Source organism: Stenella coeruleoalba (genome assembly GCF_951394435.1).
Source record: "Stenella coeruleoalba genome assembly, contig: scaffold_138, whole genome shotgun sequence".
Lineage (NCBI taxonomy): Eukaryota > Metazoa > Chordata > Mammalia > Artiodactyla > Delphinidae > Stenella > Stenella coeruleoalba.
In genome coordinates, this window is record NW_027646297.1 from 804,502 (window position 1) to 828,136 (window position 23,635).

The 23,635-nt window shown below is 43.8% G+C and overlaps 1 long non-coding RNA gene across 1 annotated transcript; it reads right to left on the minus strand.

Annotated features, from left to right (window-relative positions):
• Positions 1-5,616: 5,616 nt before the first annotated feature.
• Positions 5,617-16,732, minus strand: LOC307181198. The gene is made up of 5 exons (XR_013826095.1): positions 16,670-16,732; positions 15,090-15,171; positions 11,932-12,013; positions 8,773-8,854; positions 5,617-5,697 (listed from the first exon to the last, which is right to left on the minus strand). It is a non-coding gene; the product is annotated as an uncharacterized lncRNA (long non-coding RNA).
• Between the last annotated feature and the right edge of the window lie 6,903 nt (positions 16,733-23,635).

Consider the following 23,635-nt stretch of genomic DNA (forward strand, 5'->3'; position numbering starts at 1 on the left):
AGTCCCTTTAACCTCCTGTTTGGCCCAGTTTGCAATTTCTGCGGAAGATGAACAGGAATAGCGAGAACCAATGAGAGGCTAGCTGGAGGTATCTGGACGGGCAAATTTAACTCTCATTTCCCACCAGGAAGAGGAATTAACCAAAGGCTCAGCGTGCCGTGCCGGATCCAGATTAGGGCCTGAAGCCATCCTGCGGTGTTGCGGCCAGCTCACAAGAAAGCGAGTTGAAGAAAGGAGCTCAGGGGCACTGTAATTCACAAACCTGCAGAGTTATAAATGACAGCTATCGTCCAAAAATAGACTGAAGTAAGGCTGCCAAGAGGACTTGAAAACGGGGCAGAATTGCAGGAAACCGATTTCAGGAGGTAGACTGGAATTGCATTGAAAGCATAGGAAAAGAGGCAGAACGTCCACAATGATGCACTTGGCCAAAAAGGGCGTATGCGTTTTTTCCTGAATATATTCAGGAAAAAACGCATACGCCCTTTTTGGCCAACCAAGCAAGCTTGCAAAGGAAATCTGCACTACAATGAAGTCTCACTTCCCCCTGGTCAAAAGGGCCATCTGAAAAAAGTGTAAAATCCAGAAAGGCAGGACAGGCCATGGAGAACTGGGAGCCTTGTTATGCTGATGGGCGGGATGTAAATTGCCAACAACCACTCGGGAGAAGTGTATGGTGTTTCCTGAAACATCTAAAAAACAAAGCAACATAGCCTAGGGCACTTCCACTTATGGTCCTATAGCTTAGGTAATTTAAAATCAAAAAGACACAGCCACCCCAAAGTTTGGAACGGCTCTGTTTACAAGAACCTCGTTTACAGTACAAGTTCAACATCGCAGAAAGTGAAAAATGGATAAAGAAGTTGTGGTATTTACTTAAAAAGCAATATCACTCAGCAATGAAATCTGTGTCATCAGGACCTTAGCAGCACAATGAGTGGATTCAGGTATGATGATTCTAACTGAAATAAGTCACACAGAAAAAGAAACATCATAAGATATCAGTAATACACGGAATGTAAACTTGGCTACACAGGAACTGAATTACAGAACAGAACAGGGTCTCAAATTTCGAAAACCAACTTATGCTTGCTTAAGGGGAAAGGTGAGTTGGGGTGCTGCATAAAACCAGAGATTGAAATGAGCACAGATAAAGTTCCTTAAGCCAAATATGGAATAGACAAGAGCTACTCCTTGCTCAACGAAATGGACTCAACACCGCATATTAAACGCCTAAGAATGTACCTGACTAGTAAGTATCTTAAAACCTATGGATTGCTATGTCTCCGAAAGAGAATCAAGCATGTGTACAGGGGCATAAACGCAGCAGTGATAGGATTGGAGAGGTTCGGTGAGCAAATGAAGACCCTTTGAAGTCATATTGCATGGTACCCATTCCACGGGTTTCAACTACCCAGGTTTTAGGTATTCTTCCTTCAGCTAAAACATGCATGTGGAACCCAAGTATGATCAACCATGTGATCGGGAGACGTGTTCAAATAAGTCTCAGTTTTCTTCCCCTGGTACTCGGGTGCAACATTCCAGACGCTTTACTAACACTCTCCCGACTTGGAGAGTCAGTCCCTTTAACCTCCTGTTTGGCCCAGTTTGCAATTTCTGCGGAAGATGAACAGGAATAGCGAGAACCAATGAGAGGCTAGCTGGAGGTGTCTGGACGGGCAAATTTAACTCTCATTTCCCACCAGGAAGAGGAAATAACCAAAGGCTCAGCATGCCGTGCCAGAACCAGATTAGGGCCTGAAGACATCCTGCGGTGTTGCGGCCAGGTCACAAGAAAGCGAGTTGAAGAAAGGAGCTCAGGGGCACTGTAATTCACAAACCTGCAGAGTTATAAATGACAGCTATCGTCCAAAAATAGACTGAAGTAAGGCTGCCAAGAGGACTTGAAAGCAGGGCAGAATTGCAGGAAACCGATTTCAGGAGGTAGACTGGAATTGCATTGAAAGCATAGGAAAAGAGGCAGAACGTCCACAATGATGCACTTGGCCAAAAAGGGCGTATGCGTTTTTTCCTGAATATATTAAGGAAAAAACGCATACGCCCTTTTTGGCCAACCAAGCAAGCTTGCAAAGGAAATCTGCACTACAATGAAGTCTCACTTCCCCCCGGTCAAAAGGGCCATCTGAAAAAAGTGTAAAATCCAGAAAGGCAGGACAGGCCATGGAGAACTGGGAGCCTTGTTATGCTGATGGGCGGGATGTAAATTGCCAACAACCACTCGGGAGAAGTGTATGGTGTTTCCTGAAACATCTAAAAAACAAAGCAACAGAACCTAGGGCACTTCCACTTATGGTCCTATAGCTTAGGGAAATTAAAATCAAAAAGACACAGCCACCCCAAAGTTTGGATCGGCTCTGTTTACAAGAACCTCGTTTACAGTACAAGTTCAACATCGCAGAAAGTGAAAAATGGATAAAGAAGTTGTGGTATTTACTTACAAAGCAATATCACTCAGCAATGAAATCTGTGTCATCAGGCCCTTAGCAGCACAATGAGTGGATTCAGGTATGATGATTCTAACTGAAATAAGTCACACAGAAAAAGAAACATCATAAGATATCAGTAATACACGGAATGTAAACTTGGCTACACAGGAACTGAATTACAGAACAGAACAGGGTCTCAAATTTAGAAAACCAACTTATGCTTGCTTAAGGGGAAAGGTGAGTTGGGGTGCTGCATAAAACCAGAGATTGAAATGAGCACAGATAAAGTTCCTTAAGCCAAATATGGAATAGACAAGAGCTACTCCTTGCTCAATGAAATGGACTCAACACCCCATATTAAACGCCTAAGAATGTACCTGACTAGTAAGTATCTTAAAACCTATGGATTGCTATGTCTCCGAAAGAGAATCAAGCATGTGTACAGGGGCATAAACGCAGCAGTGATAGGATTGGAGAGGTTCGGTGAGCATATGAAGACCCTTTGAAGTCATATTGCATGGTAACCATTACACGGGTCTCAACTCTCCAGGATTAAGGTATTCTTCCTTCAGCTAAAACATGCATGTGGAACCCAGAGTATGATCAACCATGTGAACGGGAGACGTGTTCAAATATATCTCAGTTTTCCTCCCCTGGTACTCGGGTGCAACATTCCAGACGCTTTACTAACACTCTCCCGACTTGGAGAGTCAGTCCCTTTAACCTCCTGTTTGGCCCAGTTTGCAATTTCTGTGGAAGATGAACAGGAATAGCGAGAACCAATGAGAGACTAGCTGGAGGTGTCTGCACGGGCAAATTTACCTCTCATTTCCCACCAGGAAGAGGAATTAACCGAAGGCTCAGCATGCCGGGCCGGAACCAGATTAAGCCCTGAAGCCATCCTGCGGTGTTGCGGCCAGGTCACAAGAAAGCGAGTTGAAGAAAGGAGCTCAGGGGCACTGTAATTCACAAACCTGCAGAGTTATAAATGACAGCTATCGTCCAAAAATAGACTGAAGTAAGGCTGCCAGGAGGACTTGAAAACGGGGCAGAATTGCAGGAAACCGATTTCAGGAGGTAGACTGGAATTGCATTGAAAGCATAGGAAAAGAGGCAGAACGTCCACAATGATGCACTTGGCCAAAAAGGGCATATGCGTTTTTTCCTGAATATATTCAGGAAAAAACGCATAAGCCCTTTTTGGCCAACCAAGCAAGCTTGCAAAGGAAATCTGCACTACAATGAATTCTCACTTTCCCCCGGTCAAAAGGGCCATCTGAAAAAAGTGTAAAATCCAGAAAGGCAGGACAGGCCATTGAGAACTGGGAGCCTTGTTATGCTGATGGGCGGGATGTAAATTGCCAACAGACACTTGGGAGAAGTGTATGGTGTTTCCTGAAACATCTAAGAAACAAAGCAACAGAGCCTAGGGCACTTCCACTTATGGTCCTATAGCTTAGGGAAATTAAAATCAAAAAGACACAGCCACCCCAAAGTTTGGAACGGCTCTGTTTACAAGAACCTCGTTTACAGTACAAGTTCAACATCGCAGAAAGTGAAAAATGGATAAAGAAGTTGTGGTATTCACCTACAAAGCAATATCACTCAGCAATGAAATCTATGTCATCAGGCCCTTAGCAGCACAATGAGTGGATTCAGGTATGATGATTGTAACTGAAATAAGTCACACAGAAAAAGAAACATCATAAGATATCAGTAATACACGGAATGTAAACTTGGCTACACAGGAACTGAATTACAGAACAGAACAGGGTCTCAAATTTAGAAAACCAACTTATGCTTGCTTAAGGGGAAAGGTGAGTTGGGGTGCTGCATAAAACCAGAGATTGAAATGAGCACAGATAAAGTTCCTTAAGCCAAATATGGAATAGACAAGAGCTACTCCTTGCTCAACGAAAAGGACTCAACACCGCATATTAAACGCCTAAGAATGTACCTGACTACTAAGTATCTTAAAACCTATGGATTGCTATGTCTCCGAAAGAGAATCAAGCATGTGTACAGGGGCATAAACGCAGCAGTGATAGGATTGGAGAGGTTCGGTGAGCAAATGAAGACCCTTTGAAGTCATATTGCATGGTACCCATTCCACGGGTTTCAACTACCCAGGTTTAAGGTATTCTTCCTTCAGCTAAAACATGCATGTGGAACCTAGATTATGATCTACCATGTGATGGGGAGACGTGTTCAAATATGTCTCAGTTTTCGTACCCTGGTACTCGGGTGCAACATTCCAGACGCTTTACTAACACTCTCCCGACTTGGAGAGTCAGTCCCTTTAACCTCCTGTTTGGCCCAGTTTGCAATTTCTGCGGAAGATGAACAGGAATAGCGAGAACCAATGAGAGGCTAGCTGGAGGTATCTGGACGGGCAAATTTAACTCTCATTTCCCACCAGGAAGAGGAATTAACCAAAGGCTCAGCGTGCCATGCCGGATCCAGATTAGGGCCTGAAGCCATCCTGCGGTGTTGCGGCCAGCTCACAAGAAAGCGAGTTGAAGAAAGGAGCTCAGGGGCACTGTAATTCACAAACCTGCAGAGTTATAAATGACAGCTATCGTCCAAAAATAGACTGAAGTAAGGCTGCCAAGAGGACTTGAAAATGGGGCAGAATTGCAGGAAACCGATTTCAGGAGGTAGACTGGAATTGCATTGAAAGCATAGGAAAAGAGGCAGAACGTCCACAATGATGCACTTGGCCAAAAAGGGCGTATGCGTTTTTTCCTGAATATATTCAGGAAAAAACGCATACGCCCTTTTTGGCCAACCAAGCAAGCTTGCAAAGGAAATCTGCACTACAATGAAGTCTCACTTCCCCCTGGTCAAAAGGGCCATCTGAAAAAAGTGTAAAATCCAGAAAGGCAGGACAGGCCATGGAGAACTGGGAGCCTTGTTATGCTGATGGGCGGGATGTAAATTGCCAACAACCACTCGGGAGAAGTGTATGGTGTTTCCTGAAACATCTAAAAAACAAAGCAACATAGCCTAGGGCACTTCCACTTATGGTCCTATAGCTTAGGTAATTTAAAATCAAAAAGACACAGCCACCCCAAAGTTTGGAACAGCTCTGTTTACAAGAACCTCGTTTACAGTACAAGTTCAACATCGCAGAAAGTGAAAAATGGATAAAGAAGTTGTGGTATTTACTTAAAAAGCAATATCACTCAGCAATGAAATCTGTGTCATCAGGACCTTAGCAGCACAATGAGTGGATTCAGGTATGATGATTCTAACTGAAATAAGTCACACAGAAAAAGAAACATCATAAGATATCAGTAATACACGGAATGTAAACTTGGCTACACAGGAACTGAATTACAGAACAGAACAGGGTCTCAAATTTCGAAAACCAACTTATGCTTGCTTAAGGGGAAAGGTGAGTTGGGGTGCTGCATAAAACCAGAGATTGAAATGAGCACAGATAAAGTTCCTTAAGCCAAATATGGAATAGACAAGAGCTACTCCTTGCTCAACGAAATGGACTCAACACCGCATATTAAACGCCTAAGAATGTACCTGACTAGTAAGTATCTTAAAACCTATGGATTGCTATGTCTCCGAAAGAGAATCAAGCATGTGTACAGGGGCATAAACGCAGCAGTGATAGGATTGGAGAGGTTCGGTGAGCAAATGAAGACCCTTTGAAGTCATATTGCATGGTACCCATTCCACGGGTTTCAACTACCCAGGTTTTAGGTATTCTTCCTTCAGCTAAAACATGCATGTGGAACCCAAGTATGATCAACCATGTGATCGGGAGACGTGTTCAAATATGTCTCAGTTTTCTTCCCCTGGTACTCGGGTGCAACATTCCAGACACTTTACTAACACTCTCCCGACTTGGAGAGTCAGTCCCTTTAACCTCCTGTTTGGCCCAGTTTGCAATTTCTGCGGAAGATGAACAGGAATAGCGAGAACCAATGAGAGGCTAGCTGGAGGTGTCTGGACGGGCAAATTTAACTCTCATTTCCCACCAGGAAGAGGAAATAACCAAAGGCTCAGCATGCCGTGCCAGAACCAGATTAGGGCCTGAAGACATCCTGCGGTGTTGCGGCCAGGTCACAAGAAAGCGAGTTGAAGAAAGGAGCTCAGGGGCACTGTAATTCACAAACCTGCAGAGTTATAAATGACAGCTATCGTCCAAAAATAGACTGAAGTAAGGCTGCCAAGAGGACTTGAAAGCGGGGCAGAATTGCAGGAAACCGATTTCAGGAGGTAGACTGGAATTGCATTGAAAGCATAGGAAGAGAGGCAGAACGTCCACAATGATGCACTTGGCCAAAAAGGGCGTATGCGTTTTTTCCTGAATATATTCAGGAAAAAACGCATACGCTCTTTTTGGCCAACCAAGCAAGCTTGCAAAGGAAATCTGCACTACAATGAAGTCTCACTTCCCCCCGGTCAAAAGGGCCATCTGAAAAAAGTGTAAAATCCAGAAAGGCAGGACAGGCCATGGAGAACTGGGAGCCTTGTTATGCTGATGGGCGGGATGTAAATTGCCAACAGACACTCGGGAGAAGTGTATGGTGTTTCCTGAAACATCTAAAAAACAAAGCAACAGAGCCTAGGGCACTTCCACTTATGGTCCTATAGCTTAGGGAATTTAAAATCAAAAAGACACAGCCACCCCAAAGTTTGGAATGGCTCTGTTTACAAGAACCTCGTTTACAGTACAAGTTCAACATCGCAGAAAGTGAAAAATGGATAAAGAAGTTGTGGTATTTACTTACAAAGCAATATCACTCAGCAATGAAATCTGTGTCATCAGGCCCTTAGCAGCACAATGAGTGGATTCAGGTATGATGATTGTAACTGAAATAAGTCACACAGAAAAAGAAACATCATAAGATATCTGTAATACACGGAATGTAAACTTGGCTACACAGGAACTGAATTACAGAACAGAACAGGGTCTCAAATTTAGAAAACCAACTTATGCTTGCTTAAGGGGAAAGGTGAGTTGGGGTGCTGCATAAAACCAGAGATTGAAATGAGCACAGATAAAGTTCCTTAAGCCAAATATGGAATAGACAAGAGCTACTCCTTGCTCAACGAAATGGACTCAACACCGCATATTAAACGCCTAAGAATGTACCTGACTAGTAAGTATCTTAAAACCTATGGATTGCTATGTCTCCGAAAGAGAATCAAGCATGTGTACAGGGGCATAAACGCAGCAGTGATAGGATTGGAGAGGTTCGTGAGCAAATGAAGACCCTTTGAAGTCATATTGCATGGTACCCATTCCACGGGTTTCAACTACCCAGGTTTTAGGTATTCTTCCTTCAGCTAAAACATGCATGTGGAACCCAAGTATGATCAACCATGTGAACGGGAGACGTGTTCAAATATGTCTCAGATTTCTTCCCCTGTTACTCGGGTGCAACATTCCAGACACTTTACTAACACTCTCCCGACTTGGAGAGTCAGTCCCTTTAACCTCCTGTTTGGCCCAGTTTGCAATTTCTGCGGAAGATGAACAGGAATAGCGAGAACCAATGAGAGGCTAGCTGGAGGTGTCTGGACGGGCAAATTCAACTCTCATTTCCCACCAGGAAGAGGAATTAACCAAAGGCTCAGCGTGCCGGGCCGGAACCAGATTAGGGCCTGAAGCCATCCTGCGGTGTTGCGGCCAGGTCACAAGAAAGCGAGTTGAAGAAAGGAGCTCAGGGGCACTGTAATTCACAAACCTGCAGAGTTATAAATGACAGCTATCGTCCAAAAATAGACTGAAGTAAGGCTGCCAAGAGGACTTGAAAGCGGGGCAGAATTGCAGGAAACCGATTTCAGGAGGTAGACTGGAATTGCATTGAAAGCATAGGAAAAGAGGCAGAACGTCCACAATGATGCACTTGGCCAAAAAGGGCGTATGCGTTTTTTCCTGAATATATTCAGGAAAAAACGCATACGCCCTTTTTGGCCAACCAAGCAAGCTTGCAAAGGAAATCTGCACTACAATGAAGTCTCACTTCCCCCTGTTCAAAAGGGCCATCTGAAAAAAGTGTAAAATCCAGAAAGGCAGGACAGGCCATGGAGAACTGGGAGCCTTGTTATGCTGATGGGCGGGATGTAAATTGCCAACAACCACTCGGGAGAAGTGTATGGTGTTTCCTGAAACATCTAAAAAACAAAGCAACAGAGCCTAGGGCACTTCCACTTATGGTCCTATAGCTTAGGGAATTTAAAATCAAAAAGACACAGCCACCCCAAAGTTTGGAACGGCTCTGTTTACAAGAACCTCGTTTACAGTACAAGTTCAACATCGCAGAAAGTGAAAAATGGATAAAGAAGTTGTGGTATTTACTTAAAAAGCAATATCACTCAGCAATGAAATCTGTGTCATCAGGCCCTTAGCAGCACAATGAGTGGATTCAGGTATGATGATTCTAACTGACATAAGTCACACAGAAAAAGAAACATCATAAGATATCAGTAATACATGGAATGTAAACTTGGCTACAGAGGAACTGAATTACAGAACAGAACAGGGTCTCAAATTTCGAAAACCAACTTATGCTTGCTTAAGGGGAAAGGTGAGTTGGGGTGCTGCATAAAACCAGAGATTGAAATGAGCACAGATAAAGTTCCTTAAGCCAAATATGGAATAGACAAGAGCTACTCCTTGCTCAACGAAAGGGACTCAACACCGCATATTAAACGCCTAAGAATGTACCTGACTAGTAAGTATCTTAAAACCTATGGATTGCTATGTCTCCGAAAGAGAATCAAGCGTGTGTACAGGGGCATAAACTCAGCAGTGATAGGATTGGAGAGGTTCGGTGAGCAAATGAAGACCCTTTGAAGTCATATTGCATGGTACCCATTCCACGGGTTTCAACTACCCAGGTTTTAGGTATTCTTCCTTCAGCTAAAACATGCATGTGGAACCCAGAGTATGATCAACCATGTGAACGGGAGACGTGTTCAAATATGTCTCAGTTTTCCTCCCCTGGTACTCGGGTGCAACATTCCAGACGCTTTACTAACACTCTCCCCACTTGGAGAGTCAGCGCCTTTAACCTCCTGTTTGGCCCAGTTTGCAATTTCTGCGGAAGATGAACAGGAATAGTGAGAACCAATGAGAGGCTAGCTGGAGGTGTCTGGACGGGCAAATTTAACTCTCATTTCCCACCAGGAACAGTAAATAACCAAAGGCTCAGCGTGCCGTACCGGAACCAGATTAGGGCCTGAAACCATCCTGCGGTGTTGCGGCCAGCTCAAAAGAAAGCGAGTTGAACAAAGGAGCTCAGGGGCACTGTAATTCACAAAACTGCAGAGTTATAAATGACAGCTATCGTCCAAAAATAGACTGAAGTAAGGCTGCCAAGAGGACTTGAAAGCGGGGCAGAATTGCAGGAAACCGATTTCAGGAGGTAGACTGGAATTGCATTGAAAGCATAGGAAAAGAGGCAGAACGTCCACAATGATGCACTTGGCCAAAAAGGGCGTATGCGTTTTTTCCTGAATATATTCAGGAAAAAACGCATACGCCCTTTTTGGCCAACCAAGCAAGCTTGCAAAGGAAATCTGCACTACAATGAAGTCTCACTTCCCCCCGGTCAAAAGGGCCATCTGAAAAAAGTGTAAAATCCAGAAAGGCAGGACAGGCCATGGAGAACTGGGAGCCTTGTTATGCTGATGGGCGGGATGTAAATTGCCAACAACCACTCGGGAGAAGTGTATGGTGTTTCCTGAAACATCTAAAAAACAAAGCAACAGAACCTAGGGCACTTCCACTTATGGTCCTATAGCTTAGGGAAATTAAAATCAAAAAGACACAGCCACCCCAAAGTTTGGAACGGCTCTGTTTACAAGAACCTCGTTTACAGTACAAGTTCAACATCGCAGAAAGTGAAAAATGGATAAAGAAGTTGTGGTATTTACTTACAAAGCAATATCACTCAGCAATGAAATCTGTGTCATCAGGCCCGTAGCAGCACAATGAGTGGATTCAGGTATGATGATTCTAACTGAAGTAAGTCACACAGAAAAAGAAACATCATAAGATATCAGTAATACACGGAATGTAAACTTGGCTACACAGGAACTGAATTACAGAACAGAACAGGCTCTCAAATTTAGAAAACCAACTTATGCTTGCTTAAGGGTAAAGGTGAGTTGGGGTGCTGCATAAAACCAGAGATTGAAATGAGCACAGATAAAGTTCCTTAAGTCAAATATGGAATAGACAAGAGCTACTCCTTGCTCAACGAAATGGACTCAACACCGCATATTAAACGCCTAAGAATGTACCTGACTAGTAAGTATCTTCAAACCTATGGATTGCTATGTCTCAGAAAGAGAATCAAGCATGTGTACAGGGGCATAAACGCAGCAGTGATAGGATTGGAGAGGTTCGGTGAGCAAATGAAGACCCTTTGAAGTCATATTGCATGGTACCCATTACACGGGTCTTAACTCTCCAGGTTTAAGGTATTCTTCCTTCAGCTAAAACATGCATGTGGAACCCAAGTATGATCAACCATGTGAACGGGAGACGTGTTCAAATATGTCTCAGTTTTCCTCCCCTGGTACTCGGGTGCAACATTCCAGACGCTTTACTAACACTCTCCCCACTTGGAGAGTCAGCGCCTTTAACCTCCTGTTTGGCCCAGTTTGCAATTTCTGCGGAAGATGAACAGGAATAGCGAGAACCAATGAGAGACTAGCTGGAGGAGTCTGGACGGGCAAATTTAACTCTCATTTCCCACCAGGAAGAGGAAATAACCAAAGGCTCAGCGTGCCGTACCGGAACCAGATTAGGGCCTGAAGCCATCCTGCGGTGTTGCGGCCAGGTCACAAGAAAGCAAGTTGAAGAAATGAGCTCAGGGGCACTGTAATTCACAAACCTGCAGAGTTATAAATGACAGCTATCGTCCAAAAATAGACTGAAGTAAGGCTGCCAAGAGGACTTGAAAGCGGGGCAGAATTGCAGGAAACCGATTTCAGGAGGTAGACTGGAATTGCACTGAAAGCATAGGAAAAGAGGCAGAACGTCCACAATGATGCACTTGGCCAAAAAGGGCGTATGTGTTTTTTCCTGAATATATTCAGGAAAAAACGCATACGCCCTTTTTGGCCAACCAAGCAAGCTTGCAAAGGAAATCTGCACTACAATGAAGTCTCACTTCCCCCCGGTCAAAAGGGCCATCTGAAAAAAGTGTAAAATCCAGAAAGGCAGGACAGGCCATGGAGAACTGGGAGCCTTGTTAATCTGATGGGCGGGATGTAAATTGCCAACAACCAGTCGGGAGAAGTATATGGTGTTTCCTGAAAAATCTAAAAAACAAAGCAACAGAACCTAGGGCACTTCCACTTATGGTCCTATAGCTTAGGGAAATTAAAATCAAAAAGACACAGCCACCCCAAAGTTTAGAACGGCTCTGTTTACAAGAACCTCGTTTACAGTACAAGTTCAACATCGCAGAAAGTGAAAAATGGATAAAGAAGTTGTGGTATTTACTTAAAAAGCAATATCACTCAGCAATGAAATCTATGTCATCAGGCCCTTAGCAGCACAATGAGTGGATTCAGGTATGATGATTCTAACTGAAATAAGTCACACAGAAAAAGAAACATCATAAGATATCAGTAATACACGGAATGTAAACTTGGCTACACAGGAACTGAATTCCAAAACAGAACAGGGTCTCAGATTTAGAAAACCAACTTATGCTTGCTTAAGTGTAAAGGTGGGTTGGGTTGCTGCATAAAACCAGAGATTGAAATGAGCACAGATAAAGTTCCTTAAGTCAAATATGGAATAGACAAGAGCTACTCCTTGCTCAACGAAATGGACTCAACACCGCATATTAAACGCCTAAGAATGTACCTGACTAGTAAGTATCTTCAAACCTATGGATTGCTATGTCTCAGAAAGAGAATCAAGCATGTGTACAGGGGCATAAACGCAGCAGTGATAGGATTGGAGAGGTTCGGTGAGCAAATGAAGACCCTTTGAAGTCATATTGCATGGTACCCATTACACGGGTCTCAACTCTCCAGGATTAAGGTATTCTTCCTTCAGCTAAAACATGCATGTGGAACCCAGAGTATGATCAACCATGTGAACGGGAGACGTGTTCAAATATATCTCAGTTTTCCTCCCCTGGTACTCGGGTGCAACATTCCAGACGCTTTACTAACACTCTCCCGACTTGGAGAGTCAGTCCCTTTAACCTCCTGTTTGGCCCAGTTTGCAATTTCTGTGGAAGATGAACAGGAATAGCGAGAACCAATGAGAGACTAGCTGGAGGTGTCTGCACGGGCAAATTTACCTCTCATTTCCCACCAGGAAGAGGAATTAACCGAAGGCTCAGCATGCCGGGCCGGAACCAGATTAAGCCCTGAAGCCATCCTGCGGTGTTGCGGCCAGGTCACAAGAAAGCGAGTTGAAGAAAGGAGCTCAGGGGCACTGTAATTCACAAACCTGCAGAGTTATAAATGACAGCTATCGTCCAAAAATAGACTGAAGTAAGGCTGCCAAGAGGACTTGAAAGCGGGGCAGAATTGCAGGAAACCGATTTCAGGAGGTAGACTGGAATTGCACTGAAGGCATAGGAAAAGAGGCAGAACGTCCACAATGATGCACTTGGCCAAAAAGGGCGTATGAGTTTTTTCCTGAATATATTCAGGAAAAAACGCATACGCCCTTTTTGGCCAACCAAGCAAGCTTGCAAAGGAAATCTGCACTACAATGAAGTCTCACTTCCCCCCGGTCAAAAGGGCCATCTGAAAAAAGTGTAAAATCCAGAAAGGCAGGACAGGCCATGGAGAACTGGGAGCCTTGTTATGCTGATGGGCGGGATGTAAATTGCAAACAACCACTCGGGAGAAGTGTATGGTGTTTCCTGAAACATCTAAAAAACAAAGCAACAGAGCCTAGGGCACTTCCACTTATGGTCCTATAGCTTAGGGAATTTAAAATCAAAAAGACACAGCCACCCCAAAGTTTGGAATGGCTCTGTTTACAAGAACCTCGTTTACAGTACAAGTTCAACATCGCAGAAAGTGAAAAATGGATAAAGAAGTTGTGGTATTTACTTACAAAGCAATATCACTCAGCAATGAAATCTGTGTCATCAGGCCCTTAGCAGCACAATGAGTGGATTCAGGTATGATGATTGTAACTGAAATAAGTCACACAGAAAAAGAAACATCATAAGATATCAGTAATACACGGAATGTAAACTTGGCTACACAGGAACTGAATTACAGAACAGAACAGGGTCTCAAATTTAGAAAACCAACTTATGCTTGCTTAAGGGGAAAGGTGAGTTGGGGTGCTGCATAAAACCAGAGATTGAAATGAGCACAGATAAAGTTCCTTAAGCCAAATATGGAATAGACAAGAGCTACTCCTTGCTCAACGAAATGGACTCAACACCGCATATTAAACGCATAAGAATGTACCTGACTAGTAAGTATCTTAAAACCTATGGATTGCTATGTCTCCGAAAGAGAATCAAGCATGTGTACAGGGGCATAAACGCAGCAGTGATAGGATTGGAGAGGTTCGTGAGCAAATGAAGACCCTTTGAAGTCATATTGCATGGTACCCATTCCACGGGTTTCAACTACCCAGGTTTTAGGTATTCTTCCTTCAGCTAAAACATGCATGTGGAACCCAAGTATGATCAACCATGTGAACGGGAGACGTGTTCAAATATGTCTCAGATTTCTTCCCCTGTTACTCGGGTGCAACATTCCAGACGCTTTACTAACACTCTCCCGACTTGGAGAGTCAGTCCCTTTAACCTCCTGTTTGGCCCAGTTTGCAATTTCTGCGGAAGATGAACAGGAATAGCGAGAACCAATGAGAGGCTAGCTGGAGGTGTCTGGACGGGCAAATTCAACTCTCATTTCCCACCAGGAAGAGGAATTAACCAAAGGCTCAGCGTGCCGGGCCGGAACAAGATTAGGGCCTGAAGCCATCCTGCGGTGTTGCGGCCAGGTCACAAGAAAGCGAGTTGAAGAAAGGAGCTCAGGGGCACTGTAATTCACAAACCTGCAGAGTTATAAATGACAGCTATCGTCCAAAAATAGACTGAAGTAAGGCTGCCAAGAGGACTTGAAAGCGGGGCAGAATTGCAGGAAACCGATTTCAGGAGGTAGACTGGAATTGCATTGAAAGCATAGGAAAAGAGGCAGAACGTCCACAATGATGCACTTGGCCAAAAAGGGCGTATGCGTTTTTTCCTGAATATATTCAGGAAAAAACGCATACGCCCTTTTTGGCCAACCAAGCAAGCTTGCAAAGGAAATCTGCACTACAATGAAGTCTCACTTCCCCCTGTTCAAAAGGGCCATCTGAAAAAAGTGTAAAATCCAGAAAGGCAGGACAGGCCATGGAGAACTGGGAGCCTTGTTATGCTGATGGGCGGGATGTAAATTGCCAACAACCACTCGGGAGAAGTGTATGGTGTTTCCTGAAACATCTAAAAAACAAAGCAACAGAGCCTAGGGCACTTCCACTTATGGTCCTATAGCTTAGGGAATTTAAAATCAAAAAGACACAGCCACCCCAAAATTTGGAACGGCTCTGTTTACAAGAACCTCGTTTACAGTACAAGTTCAACATCGCAGAAAGTGAAAAATGGATAAAGAAGTTGTGGTATTTACTTAAAAAGCAATATCACTCAGCAATGAAATCTGTGTCATCAGGCCCTTAGCAGCACAATGAGTGGATTCAGGTATGATGATTCTAACTGAAATAAGTCACACAGAAAAAGAAACATCATAAGATATCAGTAATACATGGAATGTAAACTTGGCTACACAGGAACTGAATTACAGAACAGAACAGGGTCTCAAATTTCGAAAACCAACTTATGCTTGCTTAAGGGGAAAGGTGAGTTGGGGTGCTGCATAAAACCAGAGATTGAAATGAGCACAGATAAAGTTCCTTAAGCCAAATATGGAATAGACAAGAGCTACTCCTTGCTCAACGAAAGGGACTCAACACCGCATATTAAACGCCTAAGAATGTACCTGACTAGTAAGTATCTTAAAACCTATGGATTGCTATGTCTCCGAAAGAGAATCAAGCGTGTGTACAGGGGCATAAACTCAGCAGTGATAGGATTGGAGAGGTTCGGTGAGCAAATGAAGACCCTTTGAAGTCATATTGCATGGTACCCATTCCACGGGTTTCAACTACCCAGGTTTTAGGTATTCTTCCTTCAGCTAAAACATGCATGTGGAACCCAGAGTATGATCAACCATGTGAAAGGGAGACGTGTTCAAATATGTCTCAGTTTTCCTCCCCTGGTACTCGGGTGCAACATTCCAGACGCTTTACTAACACTCTCCCCACTTGGAGAGTCAGCGCCTTTAACCTCCTGTTTGGCCCAGTTTGCAATTTCTGCGGAAGATGAACAGGAATAGTGAGAACCAATGAGAGGCTAGCTGGAGGTGTCTGGACGGGCAAATTTAACTCTCATTTCCCACCAGGAACAGTAAATAACCAAAGGCTCAGCGTGCCGTACCGGAACCAGATTAGGGCCTGAAACCATCCTGCGGTGTTGCGGCCAGCTCAAAAGAAAGCGAGTTGAACAAAGGAGCTCAGGGGCACTGTAATTCACAAAACTGCAGAGTTATAAATGACATCTATCGTCCAAAAATAGACTGAAGTAAGGCTGCCAAGAGGACTTGAAAGCGGGGCAGAATTGCAGGAAACCGATTTCAGGAGGTAGACTGGAATTGCATTGAAAGCATAGGAAAAGAGGCAGAACGTCCACAATGATGCACTTGGCCAAAAAGGGCGTATGCATTTTTTCCTGAATATATTCAGGAAAAAACGCATACGCCCTTTTTGGCCAACCAAGCAAGCTTGCAAAGGAAATCTGCACTACAATGAAGTCTCACTTCCCCCCGGTCAAAAGGGCCATCTGAAAAAAGTGTAAAATCCAGAAAGGCAGGACAGGCCATGGAGAACTGGGAGCCTTGTTATGCTGATGGGCGGGATGTAAATTGCCAACAACCACTCGGGAGAAGTGTATGGTGTTTCCTGAAACATCTAAAAAACAAAGCAACAGAACCTAGGGCACTTCCACTTATGGTCCTATAGCTTAGGGAAATTAAAATCAAAAAGACACAGCCACCCCAAAGTTTGGAACGGCTCTGTTTACAAGAACCTCGTTTACAGTACAAGTTCAACATCGCAGAAAGTGAAAAATGGATAAAGAAGTTGTGGTATTTACTTAAAAAGCAATATCACTCAGCAATGAAATCTGTGTCATCAGGCCCTTAGCAGCACAATGAGTGGATTCAGGTATGATGATTCTAACTGAAATAAGTCACACAGAAAAAGAAACATCATAAGATATCAGTAATACATGGAATGTAAACTTGGCTACACAGGAACTGAATTACAGAACAGAACAGGGTCTCAAATTTCGAAAACCAACTTATGCTTGCTTAAGGGGAAAGGTGAGTTGGGGTGCTGCATAAAACCAGAGATTGAAATGAGCACAGATAAAGTTCCTTAAGCCAAATATGGAATAGACAAGAGCTACTCCTTGCTCAACGAAAGGGACTCAACACCGCATATTAAACGCCTAAGAATGTACCTGACTAGTAAGTATCTTAAAACCTATGGATTGCTATGTCTCCGAAAGAGAATCAAGCGTGTGTACAGGGGCATAAACTCAGCAGTGATAGGATTGGAGAGGTTCGGTGAGCAAATGAAGACCCTTTGAAGTCATATTGCATGGTACCCATTCCACGGGTTTCAACTACCCAGGTTTTAGGTATTCTTCCTTCAGCTAAAACATGCATGTGGAACCCAGAGTATGATCAACCATGTGAACGGGAGACGTGTTCAAATATGTCTCAGTTTTCCTCCCCTGGTACTCGGGTGCAACATTCCAGACGCTTTACTAACACTCTCCCCACTTGGAGAGTCAGCGCCTTTAACCTCCTGTTTGGCCCAGTTTGCAATTTCTGCGGAAGATGAACAGGAATAGTGAGAACCAATGAGAGGCTAGCTGGAGGTGTCTGGACGGGCAAATTTAACTCTCATTTCCCACCAGGAACAGTAAATAACCAAAGGCTCAGCGTGCCGTACCGGAACCAGATTAGGGCCTGAAACCATCCTGCGGTGTAGCGGCCAGCTCAAAAGAAAGCGAGTTGAACAAAGGAGCTCAGGGGCACTGTAATTCACAAAACTGCAGAGTTATAAATGACAGCTATCGTCCAAAAATAGACTGAAGTAAGGCTGCCAAGAGGACTTGAAAGCGGGGCAGAATTGCAGGAAACCGATTTCAGGAGGTAGACTGGAATTGCATTGAAAGCATAGGAAAAGAGGCAGAACGTCCACAATGATGCACTTGGCCAAAAAGGGCGTATGCGTTTTTTCCTGAATATATTCAGGAAAAAACGCATACGCCCTTTTTGGCCAACCAAGCAAGCTTGCAAAGGAAATCTGCACTACAATGAAGTCTCACTTCCCCCCGGTCAAAAGGGCCATCTGAAAAAAGTGTAAAATCCAGAAAGGCAGGACAGGCCATGGAGAACTGGGAGCCTTGTTATGCTGATGGGCGGGATGTAAATTGCCAACAACCACTCGGGAGAAGTGTATGGTGTTTCCTGAAACATCTAAAAAACAAAGCAACAGAACCTAGGGCACTTCCACTTATGGTCCTATAGCTTAGGGAAATTAAAATCAAAAAGACACAGCCACCCCAAAGTTTGGAACGGCTCTGTTTACAAGAACCTCGTTTACAGTACAAGTTCAACATCGCAGAAAGTGAAAAATGGATAAAGAAGTTGTGGTATTTACTTACAAAGCAATATCACTCAGCAATGAAATCTGTGTCATCAGGCCCGTAGCAGCACAATGAGTGGATTCAGGTATGATGATTCTAACTGAAGTAAGTCACACAGAAAAAGAAACATCATAAGATATCAGTAATACACGGAATGTAAACTTGGCTACACAGGAACTGAATTACAGAACAGAACAGGCTCTCAAATTTAGAAAACCAACTTATGCTTGCTTAAGGGTAAAGGTGAGTTGGGGTGCTGCATAAAACCAGAGATTGAAATGAGCACAGATAAAGTTCCTTAAGTCAAATATGGAATAGACAAGAGCTACTCCTTGCTCAACGAAATGGACTCAACACCGCATATTAAACGCCTAAGAATGTACCTGACTAGTAAGTATCTTCAAACCTATGGATTGCTATGTCTCAGAAAGAGAATCAAGCATGTGTACAGGGGCATAAACGCAGCAGTGATAGGATTGGAGAGGTTCGGTGAGCAAATGAAGACCCTTTGAAGTCATATTGCATGGTACCCATTACACGGGTCTTAACTCTCCAGGTTTAAGGTATTCTTCCTTCAGCTAAAACATGCATGTGGAACCCAAGTATGATCAACCATGTGAACGGGAGACGTGTTCAAATATGTCTCAGTTTTCCTCCCCTGGTACTCGGGTGCAACATTCCAGACGCTTTACTAACACTCTCCCCACTTGGAGAGTCAGCGCCTTTAACCTCCTGTTTGGCCCAGTTTGCAATTTCTGCGGAAGATGAACAGGAATAGCGAGAACCAATGAGAGACTAGCTGGAGGAGTCTGGACGGGCAAATTTAACTCTCATTTCCCACCAGGAAGAGGAAATAACCAAAGGCTCAGCGTGCCGTACCGGAACCAGATTAGGGCCTGAAGCCATCCTGCGGTGTTGCGGCCAGGTCACAAGAAAGCAAGTTGAAGAAAGGAGCTCAGGGGCACTGTAATTCACAAACCTGCAGAGTTATAAATGACAGCTATCGTCCAAAAATAGACTGAAGTAAGGCTGCCAAGAGGACTTGAAAGCGGGGCAGAATTGCAGGAAACCGATTTCAGGAGGTAGACTGGAATTGCACTGAAAGCATAGGAAAAGAGGCAGAACGTCCACAATGATGCACTTGGCCAAAAAGGACGTATGCGTTTTTTCCTGAATATATTCAGGAAAAAACGCATACGCCCTTTTTGGCCAACCAAGCAAGCTTGCAAAGGAAATCTGCACTACAATGAAGTCTCACTTCCCCCCGGTCAAAAGGGCCATCTGAAAAAAGTGTAAAATCCAGAAAGGCAGGACAGGCCATGGAGAACTGGGAGCCTTGTTAATCTGATGGGCGGGATGTAAATTGCCAACAACCAGTCGGGAGAAGTATATGGTGTTTCCTGAAAAATCTAAAAAACAAAGCAACAGAACCTAGGGCACTTCCACTTATGGTCCTATAGCTTAGGGAAATTAAAATCAAAAAGGCACAGCCACCCCAAAGTTTAGAACGGCTCTGTTTACAAGAACCTCGTTTACAGTACAAGTTCAACATCGCAGAAAGTGAAAAATGGATAAAGAAGTTGTGGTATTTACTTACAAAGCAATATCACTCAGCAATGAAATCTATGTCATCAGGCCCTTAGCAGCACAATGAGTGGATTCAGGTATGATGATTCTAACTGAAATAAGTCACACAGAAAAAGAAACATCATAAGATATCAGTAATACACGGAATGTAAACTTGGCTACACAGGAACTGAATTCCAAAACAGAACAGGGTCTCAGATTTAGAAAACCAACTTATGCTTGCTTAAGTGTAAAGGTGGGTTGGGTTGCTGCATAAAACCAGAGATTGAAATGAGCACAGATAAAGTTCCTTAAGTCAAATATGGAATAGACAAGAGCTACTCCTTGCTCAACGAAATGGACTCAACACCGCATATTAAACGCCTAAGAATGTACCTGACTAGTAAGTATCTTCAAACCTATGGATTGCTATGTCTCCAAAAGAGAATCAAGCATGTGTACAGGGGCATAAATGCAGCAGTGATAGGATTGGAGAGGTTCGGTGAGCAAATGAAGACCCTTTGAAGTCATATTGCATGGTACCCATTACACGGGTCTTAACTCTCCAGGTTTAAGGTATTCTTCCTTCAGCTAAAACATGCATGTGGAACCCAAGTATGATCAACCATGTGAACGGGAGACGTGTTCAAATATGTCTCAGTTTTCCTCCCCTGGTACTCGGGTGCAACATTCCAGACGCTTTACTAACACTCTCCCCACTTGGAGAGTCAGCGCCTTTAACCTCCTGTTTGGCCCAGTTTGCAATTTCTGCGGAAGATGAACAGGAATAGCGAGAACCAATGAGAGGCTAGCTGGAGGTGTCTGGACGGGCAAATTTAACTCTCATTTCCCACCAGGAAGAGGAAATAACCAAAGGCTCAGCGTGCCGTGCCGGAACCAGATTAGGGCCTGAAGCCATCCTGCGGTGTTGCGGCCAGCTCAAAAGAAAGCGAGTTGAACAAAGGAGCTCAGGGGCACTGTAATTCACAAACCTGCAGAGTTATAAATGACAGCTATCGTCCAAAAATAGACTGAAGTAAGGCTGCCAAGAGGACTTGAAAGCGGGGCAGAATTGCAGGAAACCGATTTCAGGAGGTAGACTGGAATTGCATTGAAAGCATAGGAAAAGAGGCAGAACGTCCACAATGATGCACTTGGCCAAAAAGGGCGTATGCGTTTTTTCCTGAATATATTCAGGAAAAAACGCATACGCCCTTTTTGGCCAACCAAGCAAGCTTGCAAAGAAATCTGCACTACAATGAAGTCCCACTTCCCCCCGGTCAAAAGAGCCATCTGAAAAAAGTGTAAAATCCAGAAAGGCAGGACAGGCCATGGAGAACTGGGAGCCTTGTTATGCTGATGGGCGGGATGTAAATTGCCAACAGACACTCGGGAGAAGTGTATGGTGTTTCCTGAAACATCTAAAAAACAAAGCAACAGAGCCTAGGGCACTGCCACTTATGGTCCTATAGCATAGGGAAATTAAAATCAAAAAGACACAGCCACCCCAAAGTTTGGGACGCCTCTGTTTACAAGAACCTCCTTTACAGTACAAGTTCAACATCGCATAAAGTAAAAAATGGATAAAGAAGTTGTGGTATTTACTTACAAAGCAATATCACTCAGCAATGAAATCTGTGTCATCAGGCCCTTAGCAGCACAATGAGTGGATTCAGGTATGATGATTCTAACTGAAGTAAGTCACACAGAAAAAGAAACATCATAAGATATCAGTAATACACGGAATGTAAACTTGGCTACACAGGAACTGAATTCCAAAACAGAACAGGGTCTCAAATTTAGAAAACCAACTTATGCTTGCTTAAGGGGAAAGGTGAGTTGGGGTGCTGCATAAAACTAGAGATTGAAATGAGCACAGATAAAGTTCCTTAAGCCAAATATGGAATAAACAAGAGCTACTCCTTGCTCAACGAAATGGACTCAACACCCCATATTAAATGCCTAAGAATGTACCTGACTAGTAAGTATCTTAAAACCTATGGATTGCTATGTGTCCAAAAGAGAATCAAGCGTGTGTACAGGGGCATAAACGCAGCAGTGATAGGATTGGAGAGGTTCGGTGAGCAAATGAAGACCCTTTGAAGTCATATTGCATGGTACCCATTCCACGGGTCTCAACTCTCCAGGTTTAAGGTATTCTTCCTTCAGCTAAAACATGCATGTGGAACCCAGAGTATGATCAACCATGTGAACGGGAGACGTGTTCAAATATGTCTCAGTTTTCCTCCCCTGGTACTCGGGTCCAACATTCCAGACGCTTTACTAACACTCTCCCGACTTGGAGAGTCAGTCCCTTTAACCTCCTGTTTGGCCGAGTTTGCAATTTCTGCGGAAGATGAACAGGAATAGCGAGAACCAATGAGAGACTAGCTGGAGGTGTCTGGACGGGCAAATTTAACTCTCATTTCCCACCAGGAAGAGGAATTAACCAAAGGCTCAGCGTGCCGTGCCGGAACCAGATTAGGGCCTGAAGCCATCCTGCGGTGTTGCGGCCAGGTCACAAGAAAGCGAGTTGAAGAAAGGAGCTCAGGGGCACTGTAATTCACAAACCTGCAGAGTTATAAATGACAGCTATCGTCCAAAAATAGACTGAAGTAAGGCTGCCAAGAGGACTTGAAAGCGGGGCAGAATTGCAGGAAACCGATTTCAGGAGGTAGACTGGAATTGCATTGAAAGCATAGGAAAAGAGGCAGAACGTCCACAATGATGCACTTGGCCAAAAAGGGCGTATGCGTTTTTTCCTGAATATATTCAGGAAAAAACGCATACGCCCTTTTTGGCCAACCAAGCAAGCTTGCAAAGGAAATCTGCACTACAATGAAGTCTCACTTCCCCCCGGTCAAAAGGGCCATCTGAAAAAAGTGTAAAATCCAGAAAGGCAGGACAGGCCATGGAGAACTGGGAGCCTTGTTATGCTGATGGGCGGGATGTAAATTGCCAACAGACACTGGGGAGAAGTGTATGGTGTTTCCTGAAACATCTAAAAAACAAAGCAACAGAGCCTAGGGCACTGCCACTTATGGTCCTATAGCTTAGGGAAATTAAAATCAAAAAGACACAGCCACCCCAAAGTTTGGAACGGCTCTGTTTACAAGAACCTCGTTTACAGTACAAGTTCAACATCGCAGAAAGTGAAAAATGGATAAAGAAGTTGTGGTATTTACTTACAAAGCAATATCACTCAGCAATGAAATCTGTGTCATCAGGCCTGTAGCAGCACAATGAGTGGATTCAGGTATGATGATTCTAACTGAAATAAGTCACACAGAAAAGAAACATCATAAGATATCAGTAATACACGGAATGTAAACTTGGCTACACAGGAACTGAATTACAGAACAGAACAGGGTCTCAAATTTAGAAAACCAAATTATGCTTGCTTAAGGGGAAAGGTGAGTTGGGGTGCTGCATAAAAGCAGAGATTGAAATGAGCACAGATAAAGTTCCTTAAGCCAAATATGGAATAGACAAGAGCTACTCCTTGCTCAACGAAATGGACTCAACACCCCATATTAAACGCCTAAGAATGTACCTGACTAGTAAGTATCTTAAAACCTATGGATTGCTATGTTTCCAAAAGAGAATCAAGCGTGTGTACAGGGGCATAAACGCAGCAGTGATAGGATTGGAGAGGTTCCGTGAGCAAATGAAGACCCTTTGAAGTCATATTGCATGGTACCCATTACACGGGTGTCAACTCTCCAGGTTTAAGGTATTCTTCCTTCAGCTAAAACATGCATGTGGAACCCAAGTATGATCAACCATGTGAACGGGAGACGTGTTCAAATATGTCTGAGTTTTCCTCCCCTGGTA